The 12,192-nt window shown below is 37.1% G+C and overlaps 1 protein-coding gene across 10 annotated transcripts in view; it reads left to right on the top strand.

Moving 5' to 3' along the window:
• SOX5 (SRY-box transcription factor 5) overlaps window positions 1-12,192 on the top strand; it is a 908,025-nt gene that overhangs the window by 293,228 nt on the left and 602,605 nt on the right. For 3 of the 10 annotated variants that reach the window (XM_024575374.3, XM_071221063.1, XM_071221065.1), the window contains exon 3: window positions 9,208-9,274. The exons of the other annotated variants lie outside the window; for them this stretch is intronic. The gene's annotated coding sequence lies outside the window, so the exon portion shown is untranslated. The remainder of the gene's footprint in view (window positions 1-9,207; window positions 9,275-12,192) is intronic. 10 annotated transcript variants of the gene reach the window in all.

The following is a 12,192-nucleotide window of genomic DNA, read 5'->3' on the forward strand; positions in this document are numbered from 1 at the left end:
TAAGACTGTGGCCACAGAAACTTAAAAAAAATGCACCATGTAACTTCTTGATAAATAAAGGCTCACATTTTACTTATTAGTTACACTCTGCCTACTTCTAAAAAGGGTTTGAGATGACACAACACATTGGAAGGTGCGGTGCTGAACGATCGTCCCTTCTCAAGCTCTTTCCCACCTTCAGCGAGGTGCTTTGATTAATGCCCTGCATGTGATAATGAAATGGTGATACAGTAAAATGCTTATATTAGCAACGATTTTGTTGCTTAGGCAGCCATCCATACCCCATTTTTCCTCTCTGAAGTCATACAGATGAATCAGATATTTGAATTAAAAATGATACAAGTGAATGAAAAACTGGTATTAAAAATCAATTACATCTTGGTGCAAAAGCATTAACCTATGTTATATTCTCTCTTAGAATCCCTGAGCTTCCGTGGAGCATTAGCTGTACTTCAGTCTGCTCCAAGGGCAAAGGTAAAATCAACAGTAGTCTCAGGAAAGGTACATTTTACCTCCCTTTCGGGGTTTCTCAAGGATTTCTCAGTCTTTTATATTTTGGCAAGCTCTAACACAACCATTCTTTTTTTCTTTCCTCTTACCTTTCTCCCCTGAGGAACTCTAGTCCATTCAGCAAGAAAGGGATGCGTCACAGGAACATGTTGAGTAAAACCTCCTTGGTCCTGGCAGTTTTCTCTTTGCTTGTTGTCTGACCTCTACTTTCCCCCCAAACCATTACTCATCATTCCTATAACAGTTACGGCTACACAAAGGAATGTGCTATTGGACACACAGTGACCTTAAGCCATGAAATGAGATCCATGTCTATCCATTACATTGGGACTGCACTAGAGATGGTCTTGGCATTATGTTTGGCTGCCTCGTTTTTGGAAGAGTGGAAAAAAGTTAATCACATCTTCCTGCTTTCAGAGCTCTAACTCAGACTTACATTTCCTGGAAGTTATTCCCAGGCTTTTGTGTCAGGTTTCTATTGGATCCAGTAGATCCATCCATCCATTCATTCAATCCATCACTATTACCAAGCCCTGAATACACGAGTTCTCCACTTAAGGAAAGGTAAGGGTTGCTCCTTGCTACGAAGATGTTTGTACATAGGAGAATATTTCCTGTCTTGTGTTTTTTTAGGACTTCTTGTGAGTTTAGGTTTGCTTAGGGTCTCAAAGTCCTGTGAAGTGAAGAAAAGGTTAGAAAAATTCTAAAATATGTTTTTTGCCCTTAATACCAACCAAGACTATTTCGTATTTACTTTACTCACAGAGATCTATATTCAGGAGTAGGAGTAACACTGAGCTCTACTGAAAGCATCAAAGGTAATTCAGGCTGACCAGTTTTAACTCTTCTCTCACAGGAGAAATGCGGAAGCATCTGATGCCAGCTCAGTAGAGTAAGGCAACTTCCTTCTCTGTGTCTCTTACAAGGATTTAAAAAAACATTCATGATAGGTTATTAATTTTCACAGACTTTGCAGTTTTCAAGTATTGGAAATAATGTAAACTTCCATCCATAAAAGAGCTGTTGAATAAATGGAAGTATGCCCATACAATGAACTATTTCAGAGTTGTAAAACATAATGAGGAGGATCTCTGTGTACTAGTATGGAGGCATTTTCAGGATACATTGTTAGTTGAAATTTTTAAAAGACTTAAAGGAGTATAGACAGTATGCTATCTTTTGCACAAAATAGAACAACAAATAAGAATATATATGTATATATATATGTGTGTGCTTATTTTTACAAAAAGAAATACAAGAGGGATAAGCCAGAATTAATGAAAATAACACATATAATGTGCGCATGGGATTGAATAGAAGGGAGATGGATGGAAATAAGTCTCTTCAGAGTTACCTCTTTATATACCTTTTTTTTACTTTTGAACCATGCAAATATCATATACATAAAAATTAAAATTCAAAATTAAAGTTAATCAACTGGGATGGAAACATATCTGTGATGTTACATACTACCATTAGTAGAAAACTGAATGGTCATCATTGCCGATGGTACTTCTGACCAATAGTTTACTAAGAACAAAGAGGAAGTGAGGGGGAAGCATTTAAGAGATGTATACCTATTGAACTTCATGTTACTGGAACTTTCCCATTAAACTCAATCCAGAAATTCTAATTTTTAAAAAATCCTACAACTAAGAAAAATCCCTTCTCCCTGTCTCATGAACCCTTTAACAAGAGGAGAGATAGGTGAAACCACTAGTGGTTTTCTCTACGTTGGCAATAATTCGAGTCAATGATGTGATTTCACATCATGTACTCCAGGGAGCAGGGGACAGGATCGGTGCATATCCTTTGCCAGATCCGAGAGTCATTATGATCATGAAAAACCTAACACATTACAGGAAGCATTGCTTGCTTCCTGAGCCATATTTCTTTTCTACTTAATTTTTACTTACTACACAAACTATGGCAATAATGTACCTACCACTTTCTACTAATAGGTACCAGCTCCCTGAGAGTGTAACATGCTTTTGGAGTTCACTCTTTCGGAGGCGAGAAAGTAATCATTAAAATTATTTTAAGAAAATGAAACATTATATTGGAAAAAATAGAAAAGGCCTGATAATTGTTATTTTATTCACCTAATGGGTTTCCAGTAGCTCGGAGTGTTAAACTTGTAAAGGTTGTCCTAGCTTCTGCCGTACATGACTCTGATTCACCTCGTTCACACAGCTCTTTTATGAAACAAAGTTGTGAAGATGTGTATCATTTAAAAGTTGATTTGTATTGGGCCTACTTTTTAAAACAAATTACAAAGAAAAGCTGACTTCGGTGATGGTAAAGTATAGCTATAGATTCACGTTCTCCACTTTTAGTCCTGATGTTGCCGTTCACCTGAGGGAAGCAAAGGAAGGGGGTGGATGTAATCATGAAGTTCCGCTTCTTTATCAGTGTAGAGTTTGTGTGCAATTTCACACAAATTTATTGGCACCTCCTGTGTGTCTTACATTTTAGTAATTCCTTTTACCCATTGACCTTCTAATTAAATAAGCAAAATTTCATAGAATTTTACACAGTGCAAGGCAGTCTTAGAATTAAACACACTGAGTTGAGAGAAGGCAAGAAGATGACTAGTGTGAGATATGGGGTGAGAACGCTGTATGTTTCTAAGGAGAACAGAGGGAATTCAATCGCCTCTGCTAGGGTAAGGTTTTCGTTACGACATGGGTCAGCGATCGCAATCTTAAAGAAAAGTGTATCATTGTCCATATCAGTGCTTCTCATCATGCAGTGACATAGGAAAAAATTAATGAAGTAGAAACGTCAGTTTTCCATATCAAAAGCTGTGAAGTATATGTCCTCCCAGCCAAAGAAGGCAAGATCTGGACTTTTTTTTTTTAAACGTGGATATATAGAATAAATATGCAACCCTCCTGATAATGTTGGCTGATGACATGAAATTCACCAACTGTAATTCTGGCACAGAGAGACACACACAGTGCCTGCAGACACGCGCACACACACGGGCCCCCCGGCACATCCTTAATCATTTGCTATCTTATTTACATTTCATTTGCTACAGTATATTCTATCATTTGAACTTTTAAAAAATATATTTCAATGTTACTTAGGGAGAAATAGGAAATAATGTGATTGGCTTTCAAATAGCTTATTACCATTCAAATACTCTGAAGATAAATTATATTAGGGGAAAAAAACACACCCTGTTTTAGCTTCTGAAGCATTTTAAATGGAGACTTAGCTCTAAGTAATCAAAATCGCTTTAGTTGTGCAGAGCAGCATTAAAAGCCATGTCCACTAATTGAGTGAAGCGGCATTACTGAAGCAGCCCCGTCCCCTCATTAGATGATCGTGCAGGCACTGTGTTTCATCCTGGTTCCTGGGCTCAGTCAAACAGTACTGCTGGCTGCAACAAATGGTAACTCATTATGCACACGATGTCCTTCCAGTGAGACAACAATGTGGAACCATGGGGCATCCGTCTGCCCCTGGTACTTCTTGATCACATTTCTTCTACTGTAGCTCAAGCGACCACCTTTGCATGAATCTTCTGACTTCTTTAACTAAGTGGTGATTTAAGGTACACCTTAAGCAAAGAATGGCATTCATTTGCCTTCCATTAATTTTTATAGAGAGGAAGAACGTGTCTAAGAGTAGGCCAAGTCAGTCTGAAACCTGATGCCATGTTCTAATCTAAAGGAAGTAAAGTGCGTTCTAGTGTATGCGTGTGCAAGGACTTCTTTTGAAGTGCAAATGACCTCACCTGTATCCATTCATAGAGAATATAAATAGAAAATATTGAAATAGAATTTTCATACGGTTATTCAACATATTTTGGGGAATGTCATGTTTATCTGGAGAGCATTGCTGTCCCACTCTAATGAGCAGGCAGAACGCTGCCACTGGGGGAAAAGATTCCAGCAGGGACGCGAGTGGATACTTCCTCCTAGCAACTCTAAATTGTATGTTTGTATCGATCAGTTCATTGTGCTGATTCAGATCATTTCTTTTGTCCATGGAAGAGTGACTGAAGACTGTCCATAAAGGGTGTCTGAGTAATGTCTGGAAGTAGCACTTTCTCTGCAATCCTTAAATTGATCATGAATGCAGAAAAGGTTGTGTATATTGACCAATTGACTCCATGATGTTGGAAGTGGTGGTGTTTAGTCAGTATGAGGTACAGGCCAGTTGGGGCACCCACTGTTTTCCCAGGACTGGGCTTAATCTCGCTGTAGGAAGTCTGTTCCATGCAATGTGGACCTGGTGGGACTTTAACAGCTTTAAAAGCCTGCCTACCCACACAGCATTTAGTGATTGAAATTCCACTATTATACTTATCCTTTGCAGTTATTTTAAGACAAAACAACAAAAAAAACTTTTCATGACATAATCTAATTGCTTAAAATAGCTAGTAGGTTACTATTGGTTATCAGTAATCATTTATTCATTTATTCATCTAATATTTATTGCTGTTAACCCCATCCCTCCATAAAATGCACTCTAACAAATTCATCAGTTTAGAACTAGTACCTGTTACCTCGTTTTACAGAATTTTTGGATAACATATGCATATCTACTTTTGGATAACATATGCAAAACTACATAGTAGTTTTCAATGTCTTGACTGAATGCCTGCTTTCTTTACCAAATCTGCTCCATCCATATTCAGTCTTCACCATTTCAGTGAAGAGCAACAACATCCTTTTAGTTGCTCATTCCAAACACCACTTGGCTTCTAGCTTTCACCCATATACACATCTCATTGACTGAAAAATCCTATCTGAGATATCTATATCTATATCTATATCTATATCTATATCTATATCTATATCTATATCTAAATCTAAATTCATTGCTGCCACTCTGGCTCAAGATAACAAACTATGTTGTCCTGGCTGGTGTGGCTCAGTGGATTCAGCATTGGCCTGCGAACCAAAGGGTCTCCAGTTCAATTTCCAATCAGGACACATGCCTGAGTTGTGGGCCCAGTCCCCAAGTAAGGGGCATGTGAGAGGCAACCACGCACCGATGTTTCTCTTCCTGTCTTTCTCCATCCATTCCCCTCTCTCTAAAAATAAATAAATAAGATCTTTTAAAAGAAAGATAACAAACTCCAACCTGGAATATTAAAATAGACTCTACCTTTATATCCAACCTCAGTCAATTCTTAACACGCATCTGGAAATAAAATGTGGCTTTGTGGTTGTTAAAGGTCTGGAGTTACTACTCTTATTCAGTGGGCTGAATTTAGAGATGCTGAATGACCTGCCATGTGCTCAATGTTGGAGGCAAAGAGGAGTTGCCAACCCAAAATGCCAATAGCAACCCTGCTGAGAAATAAAAACCTAAAAGTCATACTGTATACCACTTCTGCTTAAACCCTTCCAATGGCTCCTAATTTTTCTGTGAACAAAAGCCATATTCTGTAACAGTTACAACAGAAGAGCCTCCAGTATCTCACCCAGTCTGCCTTTGCCTCCTCCCTCACTTACCTGATTTCGGTTTCTATTACTCTCTCATTTACTCACCACCATCCAGCCACTCTGAAAATACAGTCATGCAAGCTTGCAATTTTCACCATGTGAAAAGTTCTTTAGCTCCAATATGCATGTCTCCATCCCTCAGCTCCTTTCTCAGATGTCTTCTTTCCCAGTTACCTGTCTTGAAATTATAGATCCTCCTTTCTGATTTCTATTTGCAAGCTGTTTGATCTCCAAAATAGTTATCACCATCTAACTTATTATCACAGTATATTCTTATCTTTCTTCATTCGTCAGATTACAAACTTAGTAAGATTTATGTTTTGTTCTCTGTTATAACAACATTGCTTAGAACAATATCTGGCATATAGTAGGTACTCAATAAATAGTATTTGAATAAATTAGGTTAAAGTCATTAGTCACTATTGCATTAAGGAAATGGGGATATAAAAGCTGGAAAGCTAGTCAATTTGTCAATGGACACATAGCTAGTAAAGAGAAGAATTTACACATGTCCTGATGAATATATTTATTCATTCACCTACCAAGTGTATATTAAAATCCAACTTAAATCAGGCACTGTTCTAGGTGCTAGAGATAAAGCAATGAATACAATAGGCAAGTTCATGAAACAAACTAGTTTTAAGCAGCATGCATGAAATAATAGGAAAAAAAGGAGCAGTGACAGGTGGTGGGAGGAAGCTTCCAATTCTTGCATTTTTCCTCACCGTAACCTGACTAGCTAGTTCATTTCCATATTAGTATCACTTACCCCAATAGCAACAAATGCCTTGAACCAGGTCCTCTGGCCAGCCTGGATCTGCTTTTCTACCTGCATGGTCTTCAAAACCTCATCCTTGATGGATGCCCTCAGGAAAGACAATGATCTCAGATTCCTTGATGTGTAGGCAGAAGAGATAGATCTCCTCCAGGGAGCTGATCTTCATGTCCTTGACTAGGCAGCCCAGCTTGCTGACAGGGGTCCACTCCTTGTCCTGGGCCTTGCCTCCTTGACCACTACAGCCTCCCACCCACCTGACCCAGCCGTGTCCTTGGTCCTGAATGCTACTGCTGAATTCTCTGTGGAAGCTCTGGCCTCCCATTCTCGGGCTCCAGGGCCTCTGCAGCACCTACATCATCTGCCATTTGCTGTTTTTTTGAAGGAGAAGCCAATTTTCTATGTTGTTTTTGTTTTTAATATTCTAGGAGTTTTCTGCATCTATTATTGAATTTAAACTTAAGTATTTTATTCTTTTTCATGGTGTTGTAAATTAAATTGTCTTTTTAATGTTACTTGCAGAATATTGACTGCTAGAAATTCCATTGATTTTTGTAGGTTGGATAAGTATTCTGCAACCCTATTGCACTTGTTTGTAAGTTTTAATATTTTTTAGTGAATTCTTTAGTATTTTAAAAATAATGTTATATACAAGTAGAGGTAGTTTTATTTATTTCTTCTCTTCTACTCTGGCTATGCTTTATTTCCTTTTCTTTCTCAATGACCCTGGCTGTGACCTCCAGTACAGTGTCCTATAGAAGTGATACGAGCGGACATCCTAGTCTTGCTCCTGATCTTAGGGGGAAAGCACTCAGTCTTTCACCCTTCAGTGTCATAATTGTGCGTGTTTTTTACAAATGCTTTTTATTAGGGTGAGGAAATTCCCATCTGTTACTAGTTTGTCAGTGTTTTTGTCATGAAAGGGTGTTGGATTTTTCTCAAGTGATTTTCAGCATCTGTTGAGATGAGTATATGATTTTGGCTTTTATTTTATTAGTATGATATGTTACATTATTTGATATTTAGATGTTAAACCAACTTTGCATTCCAAGGATAAATCCCACTTGGTCTTGGTATATGATTCCTTTTACTATTTTATATACTTTAAAAGAATTTTGGTACTCCAGAGATCACCCAAATTTATTGAGGCCTTTAAAAATGAAGGTGAAAAATCTTATGTAAACTAATAATCAAAAGCTATACAAGTGACCAGTGTCCCGGAAGTGGCATTCCATTAGCCGGAAAGTGTCGTTCTGAAGTCTTACTTAAAATACTGATCGCACAATCAGGTTGGTGATACTGGCAACTCTACCATCCCAGGGCAGAACATTTATAAAATTTATATTGTTCCAATTTTAATAATTCTGTTGTAAACAAGACCACACAAATCATTAATAAATGTTTAAACATTTTAAAACCATAGAATTTAATCATTTTGGGAGCCAAACTTAAAAAGCTGAGAATAACTAATGAACTTTCCCTTATAAAAATTATTCTATAGCCACACATAAATAATAAAATCAGGATATTGAATAAAGTAGTTATATGTATTATATTTTTTTCATTTTTAAGTTCATGTCAGGACTATGAAATCATTTACAGATCAGTAAAATAAGCTTTCAAGAGGTTACATTTCCAAAGACCTATAGCTCTTCTGTCATGGGACCAATGAGTCAATCCTGGTCTTAGTGACATCAGAGTCTGTCTCTGGTGAAGTGACTGGAGTGTAAAAAGGGGGCTTCTGTTTTTATTCTACTGTTTTTGTTGTTGTTTTAACCTAGAAATTATCCAGTGAGTTTGTAAACCTTATATTTTTGTACAACTTAGTATCCTAGTATAATGTAGCACTGTGTTTTGATAAGTGCTAGTCTGTATGTAATAACTTTTAGTGCCTATTGGCATGTTTTCCATAAAGTACTGTAGCTGCAAGTGGTGTTGTATCATAGATATACTGCAGGTTAACCATCTTGGACTATAAAGATGGTTACAATTGTTTCTCTCAATAAAACTAGGCCCAGAGCTACACACACACATATGTACTTACATGACTGAACAAATAATATAGAGATTTATAAGAAGTGATTTAATTGGTACAGCTCCAAAATAACTGGTGTGTGTACGTGTGTGTATAAATGTGTGTGTGTGTGTATAGCTTGCTCATATTTTTATATTTAAACTGTCATTTTATCTTGACTGTCATTTATAAAAATTTGTTTTTCAACTGTTCATTATTCATTCATCAACCATTAACTGGCACAGTCCAACGAGTCTGGCATTATTGTGTGACTATGAAACTGGTCTTTTAGAAGTGTTACAATGGAAATTACATAGTACTTCTTACACAGTTTAGTTGTAGGAATCTTGTTTAACTCTATGATGTTTATTTTTTTTTCACCTGAGTATTTTGGAATTACTTTGACTTCCTGCTAAATACTTTTCTTTTTTATATTTTTTTAGCATTGCAAGCTATAGATAATATCAAGGACTTCGGGAGTAGGAGAGATTGGACTGGGAGACTGAACAGGTCAGGACATTTGCATTATCATTTGCTGATCGTTCTTTTGCCATCAGTTCTGGAGTCTTCATGCCTCTTGCCACTTGTTCTTGTATATATTTGGTATGTTCTTAGTTTAGAAAATCATGACTAGCACCTTTATATAAAAAATGTCCAGCATTTGGGTATCCTCTTTTTAGGATTTAAAGATGAAAAAAAATAATTTAAAGAAATTTTCAAGACTAGAAGTACATACCTGAGCTAATAAGATATATAGATAGGTATCCTAATTTCTATTATTATTTATGGTATATAAATTCTACTGAAGTGAAGGTTTCTCGATAACTTTTCCAGATTCAAAACCTTAGAACATATAAAATGTGATTAGTTATGTAATTGTAGTAGGAGAGCACTTGGCTCGAAAACCAAGTTTCCTTTCTTCTCTGCTCTATTCTTGGGCTTGGGCTTCCCTCTACAAGCTCTTGACACTCTGCAGAATCAATCCGTTTGCTGGCATTAATTTTAAGTACTGCATGTTGACTACCATGCGTAAAACATGAGTTAATTAGAACAGGCAATTTCTATGTAAATAGGAAGGTCACGACAGTCAGAGGGTCTACTATGAGCATTTGTCAGCCATTGTGAAAGGTTTGGTGTCACACTCCTCAGTAAGCTGGAACCATGCTGACACTTGCAGCCCCATTGCCCTGGGTGTCACCGTGAGTGACTGATGGCTTTGTGTTCACCAGCTTCAGAGAAGCCTCCCACTTGCTTTAAACAGTGATTACAACTCTCACTACTATTGCTTAGTTATTGATAGAACTCAGGGATCCTTTCCCTCTCTGTTACCCCTCCGGTGTTACTGTTTCCACAGCTCTTCTGGAGTTTGACTTAGCTCTTCCACATCCAGGTCTCCTGTTGAACACCTGCCAGTGGGTTTTTAGTTTTCTTCACACAGAGAGGCAAATGCCTTGGTCCTTCAGTCTGATCACATCTCTTTAAGTAAAAATGTCTTATTCAGAAAGGAGCTAAGCTTAACATTCTCCCTGAATGTTTCAGGGATTTAGTGATATCCTAGCATTAGTATTAGGGGACTATACAGATTACTGTTGTTAAATATCTTGAGAGAACGCTACCCTCCATCTTAAAGGAAAATAATTTCAAGTAGATCTTATTGTAGTGCAAATGCTGATGTCTCTGCTTTTAGCTAAATATGGAGAGTCTTGAAAAAAAGATGTATTTAGAATGATATGCCTAACTACTTGGGTTGGAAGTATGTCTATGGATTCTGGCAGACTTGAGAACCACATTAAAGTGATACTTTTCTTAAGAGCTTTCTGCTAGTCAATATCCCCAAATTTTCAGTTTACAAATATCCTTGAACTAAACATTAAAAAGAAATAATTTGAAGCCCAAAGTGGTGGTTTTTCTTGGCATCCAACTATTCATGTAAATATTGACATTAAGTCGAATCTAGAACTTGTTTGGGGTTTGTATGTTTGGCAGCAAAATCAAGAAGGAAGACACAAACACCTAGGCTATCCCTACTCTTGAGAGTCAGAAAGAACTTCAGTGCAGTCCACCTATTGTACAAACCTAAGTTGCCACCCAGTGTCACATGAACTATTACTAACAGAGTTCAGTCTGTGTTTCTTGACATGATGCAGGCCTGCTGCATTATGCTGCCTTCCAGCTTATGGAATACAAGTAATTCTGCACACAACAGTGTGCACACATCCAGAAAATACCATCAGCATATGCTATCTTTGCTAATTTATAATTTGATACAGAATGCAACTGATACTGATACTTTGGGTATTTGGAGAAATCAAGTAAGGTTCTTTTGTTCGCTTACTTGTTTGTTTTACTATTCTTTCTCTGGAGAAGTTTCCTTTTCCACTAGATAGAATGAAAGATGCTTATCCATCCATGTATTCATTCATTCATACAACAGAAGTTCTTTACGCTCCTGGAGATTCAATCTAGTGGCGGGAAATGTGAATTGAAGATTTTGATACATATGTTTGTGGGGATAAGTACTATGAAGACAACAAAATGGAGGACGGAACAGTGGGAGACCACATCAGATAGTGTGTCTAAGAAAGGCCTTTCTAATAAGGAGAGAAGGGAGCATAGACCTGAATGGCGTGAGTGGGAACCATTTGGATATGTGGGTGATGAGAGAAACATTCAGCGGTGAGAACAGGTAGAAGAGGTGTGCTTGGTGTGTTGAAGAAGTTTGAAGAAGGGCAGTATGGCAGGAAGAGAGGAAGGAGCAGATGAGAGATGGGAGTGGGGAGAGAAGGGCTATTATTCTCTCGCATGTTTTAAGCATCACTCAGACTTACAGGTTGTGTAAAGCATTTTAAAAATTACACTTTATCCACAGAATAAAAATTATGAATAAAAATAAGCTTAAATTAACAATAATCCTGGCTATTTTATCTGATCAAGATATTGTCTGATGATTGTGTTCAAGGAACTAACGATAGATAGTATAGCTATTATTTTTCTTTTTCGTATCCTTAAATTGCAAAATCCCTTTGAATTTAATCCTGTTTTTTGACTTTGTATAATAACTTATTGTTTTCTAATAGGGACATTAATGACAATGACATGTAATAATTAAAAATAGTGTGCATTCTATTAGTTCCTCTGCATAGTTGAATTTCCCACTTGTTTAGCATTTAAAATTTAAACCCAAACTAACTACATAGCCTTGTATAAATACACAAATAAGTCATGAATTTCATCTTGTATTTGCCAAGGAAGATATTTGAAAATTATGTTATGGTTTTATTATACTTATCCCAAGACCAAAAATAATATTTATTAGGAGAAATATGAAGTGTTTAAAAAAACCAGGAACTAGAGGGCATGACTTTTGGAGCCAGCTCTGAAACTTACCAGCCTGATGACTTGGGGTCTTCTACCTGTGTCTGCCTGCA

The sequence above is a fragment of the Desmodus rotundus genome, chromosome 3 (assembly GCF_022682495.2).
Source record: "Desmodus rotundus isolate HL8 chromosome 3, HLdesRot8A.1, whole genome shotgun sequence".
Taxonomy (NCBI): domain Eukaryota; kingdom Metazoa; phylum Chordata; class Mammalia; order Chiroptera; family Phyllostomidae; genus Desmodus; species Desmodus rotundus.